This window comes from Eulemur rufifrons, chromosome 16, assembly GCF_041146395.1.
Source record: "Eulemur rufifrons isolate Redbay chromosome 16, OSU_ERuf_1, whole genome shotgun sequence".
Classification (NCBI taxonomy): domain Eukaryota; kingdom Metazoa; phylum Chordata; class Mammalia; order Primates; family Lemuridae; genus Eulemur; species Eulemur rufifrons.
Window position 1 is genome coordinate 45,303,956 of NC_090998.1, and position 6,967 is coordinate 45,310,922.

A 6,967-nucleotide genomic window follows, 5' to 3' on the forward strand; every position below is an offset into this window, starting at 1 on the left:
TGTTTGCTGCTAGTAACCACATCCAGAGTTCTTTGCTATTAATGGTTCTTAAATCTGCCTTATTTCTTTGCTTTCTCATTCCCATGCTGCTCTCTTCTAACTTCAGAGAGAACATATTCTTGATCTACTCTTTGCCACAGGCTGGATATTAGTGAGCCTTTTTTTTGGTCAGTCTTTCTTGATTTTATTCCCTACTATTTTGGGTCTCAAATCAATTGAGTTTCCTACATTTCAAGGTACAAAGTTTCTGCACAAGCCAGGCACAGTGGCTCACGCTTGTAATCCTAACCTTCTGGGAGGCTGAGGCCAGAGGATAGTTTGAGCCTAGGAGTTTGAGGTTGCAGTGAGCTATGAAGACACCACTGGGCTCTAGCTAGGGTAACAGAGTGAGACTCTGTCTCAAAAAAAAAAAAAAAAAGTCTCCTGACACGTGATTCCCTTTCATTTTTTTCCTGGCAGAAAGGGCCAATTCCCTCCTTAGCTCATCTCTTTTCTGTAATGCAGCCAAAATTTGCCAATGCATGCTGGCCATTTGATTTTTTCCAGCTCATTCCCCTAGAGCTCCAGGCTCAATAGCATATGGTGTGCTTCTCAAATTATTACAGGTACCAGTTTACCAAATATTTTGTGATTGCATAACATGATGTTGCAGATAGAATCTGGGGTCTCTCAGTTCTGCACATACTCTTTCAGAACATCTTCCCTATGGTCTGGTGGGAATTCCATTTCTCAGACTCCCTACCCAGCTGGCTTCCTGCTAGGTTCTGACAATGGTGATAAGAGCTGCAGTGGTGATGGCGGTAGCAGTGGACTTCTGGGCTCCTGTTCAGGCAGCTCAGTGTCAATGGCAGCTGCCTTAGCAGCACAGCAATTGTGGACTCTGAGTAACACCCTTTCCCCTTTTGCTCCACTAGCCCTAGAGTTAGTGGCTTCCTGCTTTTAGTAATCTTTGGGTAAACTTTCTGCTACACCATCCCTTGTGACACTTTTGTCAATAATAATCTATTAAATTCCCTGTATTTGAAATACCTAGAAATGTTTCTGTTTCTTTATAGAAACCATGGTTACTGTCTTGTTTACTGACACAAATCAATTGCCATCCTTTGAGCCTCCAGTATAAATTTCATGTCACCTGATTGCTAAACTAATGCTATATATTTTGGGTTTTGGTACACTTTACTTCCCTATTGATCTATAGGGAAGGACCCTCATCTATATTTGTGAGGGTCAGTATTGCTACCACAACCCCAAAACTCAGTGAATTAACAAAAGCTCATTCCTTGCCCATTGTATAGTCCGGCATGCGTTGGAGGTGGTAGTGGCAGCATACTCTGCTCCATGCATTCATTCAGGGACCCAACTGACAAAGGTCCACCATCTTCAACATGTGGCAGTCAATGTCTCCTTGGGAATTGTTATTCAGCCTGCAGGTGGGGGATGAAAGAGCATGTGGAAGAAAGCCCAGAACATTTTAGGAGCCAGGCATGGAAGTGGTGTCCATCACTTCTGCCCACAATTCATTGGCCAGAACTCAATCACATGGCCCCAACTCACTGCTGGGGTATTGGTAAAGGTAGTTTGTGTGACCAAGAGGAAAACTCAACTAGTCTGATAATGCATTACATTGTCTCTGTCACACAACGAACTTTCTTTTATTTATAATTTATGGTATTATTTTTTTAACATGACTTTATATTCCAGAAGCCATTAATGTTGTTGTTTTATTATTCTTTATTTCTTCTTCTGTTTCCCACCTTTCACCTAGAATCACTGTTCTTTTGTCTGAAGTACATCCTTTAGAATTTTCTTTAGTGAGATTTATTCTGCTGGTTGCAAACCCTGTTGGGTTTTTTTTGCCTGAAAATATTTGTATTTCACCCTCATTATTGAAATATATTTTCGCTAGCCATAAAATTCCCAGTAGAAGTTGTTTTCTTCCATCACATTAAAGATATCAACTATTGTCTTCTGGCTTTCATCATTGCCATTAAGAAGAAGTCAGTTCTCACTCTGAATGCTGCTCATTTGAACAGAGTCTGTTTCTCTGGCTGCTTTTAATTTAATTTAATTTTCTTTACTCTGATAAAATACATGCAGTGAAATACACAGACCTTACATGTTATAAGTCAGTGAGTTTTGACAAACACATACACCCATGTAAACCACAGTCTGGCTGCTTTTAAGAACTGCTGTTTTCCTTTAGTGTTATTCAGTTTCACTGTCTATCCTCCTTGAAATTTGTTGGGTCTCTTGAATCTGTGTTGGTTTATATCTTTCATTAGTTCTGGAAAATGCTTAATCATTATCTTTGCTCCATTCCCTCTTCTCCTTCTGGAACTCCAATCAGTTAGATTTTTTTACTATACTCTCGATATATCTTATCCTCTCTTTCATACTTCTCTCTTTGTGGCTCTCTGTTTCATTCTGGATAATTTCTTCTCATCTATCTTCTAGTTCCTTAATCCTATCTTCAGATAAATCTAAACTGATCTTTGGGTATTTTAAAAGAACATTTTTTTTTTTTGAGACAGAGTCTCGCTCTGTTGCCCGGGCTAGAGTGAGTGCCGTGGCGTCAGTCTAGCTCACAGCAACCTCAGACTCCTGGGCTTAAGCGATCCTACTGCCTCAGCCTCCCGAGTAGCTGGGACTACAGGCATGTGCCACCATGCCCGGCTAATTTTTTGTATATATATATTTTAGTTGTCCATATAATTTCTTTCTATTTTTAGTAGAGACGGGGTCTCACTCTTGCTCAGGCTGGTCTCGAACTCCTGACCTCGAGCGATCCACCCGCCTCGGCCTCCCAGAGTGCTAGGATTACAGGCGTGAGCCACCGCGCCCGGCCTAAAAGAACATTTAAGTAGAAAATTTCAATCACACTCAAAAGTATAATGAACTCCTAGGTAAACTATTGTCTTGCTTTAACAGTTATAAAATATGTTCAATTTTGTTTCATGTATACTCCACTAATTCCTCCCAGATCCCACAGGATTTAAAGCAAATACCAGGCATGATAAATAGATAAGTGTATATCTCTAAGAGTTAAGGAAGATTAAAAAAACATAACCATAAAACCATTATTACATCTAACAAAATTTAACAATTTCTTAATATCATATGATATCCAGTTAGTGTCCAAATTTCTCTAACTGACTCATGAAATTCTTTTTATAGATAGCTTGATTCAGGATCCAAACAAGACCTATGCTTTGCATTTGGTTGCTATGTCTCTTAGATCTCTTTTACTCTATAACAGTTCTCCTCCCCCTCTTTTTCCCTTGCAATGTACTTGAAGAAACTGGGGCATTGATCCTGTTTGTTCCAGATTACATTCTTGTGGTGTCATTTAACATACTCTCCTATTTCTCATGTTTTTTATAAACTGGTAGTTATATTTAGAGTCTTTGTTAGGGGGCAAGAATCCTTAATAGATAATGCTTTGTACTTCCTATGATATCACATCGTGAAGCACTGGTTGTTCCTCCGTTGGTCATGTTAAATTTTATCAGTGTATTTACATGGTGTCTGTCTAATTCACCATAAGCCTCTTACCTAATGTTTTTGGTGATCATTGATGACACTTGCCTAGATCATTTATTTCATTAGGATTGTAAAATGATGGCAGTATATTGTTATTCATTCTGCACTTATTAGCTGAAGTTCTTCTATGAAGAATAATTGTCTCTTAATTAAACTACTTAATTATTTTATCCATTCACTTTTTAATGTAAAACTTTGTATTTTTCATTTCTAGAGCTTCTGTTTTAAGTGTTCTAGATTTTTTTTAACCCAACTACAACATAGTAAGATCATTTTTATCATTTCCTGTTTTCAAATATATTTTTAAGTTTCTCTTTTATTTCTTTAAAAAGAGTAAGTGTAATTATTTTTCTGTGTCAGATAATTACAATATCTAAGGTCTTTTAGGCTCAGTTTCTGATGTTGTTATTTCTTCTGGTTCTCATTTTTGGTGTCTTATCTCCTTGCGTTTAGTTATTTTTTATTATAAGCTACTAATTTTCCTTGGAAAATGATTTGTAGGAGTTCTTTGGTGCCTAGGATGAAAAGACATTTTTCCAGAGTGGATTTGCATTTGCTTTTGCCAAGTGCCCGAGGCCTTTTATACTCACTTCCTTCTGGACCACTGTAAACTAAATTTACAAATCGAGTTTTTTGTTGTTGTTTTTTAAACCACCCAAATCTGAAATTAGACCAAAAATTTCTTTAAAGGCTTACTTGTGGTCACAAATTCTGTTCTGTTTCACACTAAGGCAACTTTTGTTACAGTTCCCTGGGAACTGGGGACATGAGGGAAGGTTCACTGCAGGGAAGATCTCCTTTCAGACTCCCACCTCTGGTGAATCTTCTATCCCTTCCTCTGGAAAACAAATAAAGAAAGCTCAAGTCTGCAAGTTTGGCAAATGTCCTCCAAGCAAATGTGAGTGCAGTGTTTTGAATAGCTTTCTAGGATTTTGACTTCATTTAGATTTTGGCTTATTAATTCTTTACTGTCTTGTTGGCTCTACCATGCTTTTTTTTGACACAGAGTCTCACTTTGTCGCCGAGGTAGAGTGCAGTGGCATCATCATAGCTCATCATAGCTCACAGCAACCTCAAACTCCGGGGCTCAAGTAATCTTCCTGCCTCAGACTCCCGAGTAGGGACTACAGGTGTACCCCACGACACCTATTTTAATAGAGACGGGTCTAGCTCTTGCTCATGCTGGTCTCCAACTCCTGAGCTCAAATGATCCTCTCGCCTTGGCCTCCCAGAGTGCTAGGATTACAAGCGTGAGCCACTACACCTGACCTCTACCATGTTTTCAAGAAGATATTTCCATTTTTCTCAGCACTTCTTAGTTGTTTTTAGTGGGAGTATCAATTGAATAGTCAATCTACCATATTGAAGAAAACCGAAATGTTTAGCTTTTCTAGCACACTTTTTATTTTCATTAGAATTAATAATTGTTTTTTTTGGCCGGGTGCGGTGGCTCACGCCTGTAATCCTAGCCCTCTGGGAGGCCAAGGCAGGTGGATCATTGGAGCTCAGGAGTTCGAGACCAGCCTGAGCAAGAGCGAGACCCTGTCTCTACTAAAAATAGAAAGAAATTATCTGGCCAACTAAAAATCTATATAGAAAAAAATTAGCTGGGCATGGTGGTGCATGCCTGTAGTCCCAGCTACTCAGGAGGCTGAGGCAGTAGGATTGCTTGAGCTCAGGAGTTTGAGGTTGCTGTGAGCTACGCTGATGCCATGACACTCTAGCCCGGACAACAGAGTGAGACTCTGTCTCAAAAAAAAAAAAAAAAAAAAAAAAAATTGTCTTTTCCCCCCCTTAGCTTTCTACCTACTCATCACTAATATATCCCCAAACTCTTCTCTGCTTATGCAAATCTCTTCTGCACAAGTTCAGATGCATTAAGTATACTACTTATTTTCTTGAAGAAATGACTCCCAAATCCTTCTGAACTGCTCTAATTTTAATGACTTGATCTCTAGTCTCATCACACAACTTGGTATCTCCCTTCACCATAGCCCTGGGGATTCCTTTTCTCCCTTTTTTGTGCTGGATTCTGTTTCTTGGATTTCTCTTTTTTGACTTACTTTTTTTGTCTTGGTTTGTCTTGCCGTAATAAATCCTCTCTTATTTTTCTGAAAAGGAACACACAGAAGATCAATGTTTTGAGAATGTGCATATCTGAAATATTTTTTTTGGACTCACAATTAAATCATAGTTTGGCTGAGTGTAGAATTCTAGATTGGAAATAATTTCCCTTGAAAATGTGAAGGCATTTCCTGTGGTCTCCTAGCTCCCAATGTTGATGTGTTGATCCTAATGCTACTCCGATTTTTGATTAGTGGAACCTGTTCTTTCTCTCTGGAAGCTTTTAAAATTGCTTCTCTGCGTCCAGTGTTCCGAAATGCTGTAATGAATGTGCCTTGGTGTGGGCGTGTTTTTTGTGCTGGATACTTAGTGTGCCCTTTGAATTTGGAGACTCAGTTCTTCAGTTCGGGGTAATAGTCTTAAATAAAATGCCTTAATTTATGAAGATTAATTAAATTAATTATTTCTCCCCTTCTGAGTCTCTATTCTCTTTCTGGAAATCCTATTTAGATGTTCAACCTTTTGGACTGATCCTTTAATTTTTATCAATTTTCTCCTAAATTAGAACAAATTTAATCTTCTTCAACTTTATCTTGCAGTCTTTCTATAGAATTTTTATTTCTGCTATTATGGTTTTGATTTCCAAGAGCTCTTTTTGCTCATCCAAATAGTTACTTTCAAATAGCTTCCAATTGTCATTTTATGGATGCACTATAATATCTCTCTGAGAATATTTTTTTTTTTTGAGACAGAGTCTCGTTCTCTTGCCGGGGCTAGAGTGCTGTGGCGTCAGCCTAGCTCACAGCAACCTCAAACTCCTGGGCTCAAGCATTCCTTCTGCCTTAGCCTCCCGAGTAGCTAGGACTACAGGCATGTGCCACCATGCCCGGCTCATTTTTCTATGTATATTTTTAGCTGTCCATATGATTTCTTTCTATTTTTAGTAGAGACTGGGTCTCACTCTTGCTCAGGCTGGTCTCGAACTCCTGAGCTCAAACAATCCGCCCGCCTCGGCCTCCCAGTGCTAGGATTACAGGCGTGAGCCACCGCGCCCGGCCTCTCTGAGAATATTGATGATGGCTGTTTTAAAAATTTGGTTTAATTTTAGATTTTTTTCTCTCTTGCAATTTCCATTTCATCTAATGTGTTTTTTCCTTCTTTCCTGTTTTAGTTTCTTTCTTGTATACTAAAGACTTAAATGTCTAATGATCCTTGGCTCTTTGCTTATATTTAAGAATGTGGACATTAAAAAGTTGATTGTGCTCAGCGCGGTGGCTCACGCCTGTAATCCTAGCACTTGGGAGGCCGAGGCGGGTGGATCGTTTGAGTTCAGAAGTTCGAGACCAGCCTGAGCAAGAGCAAG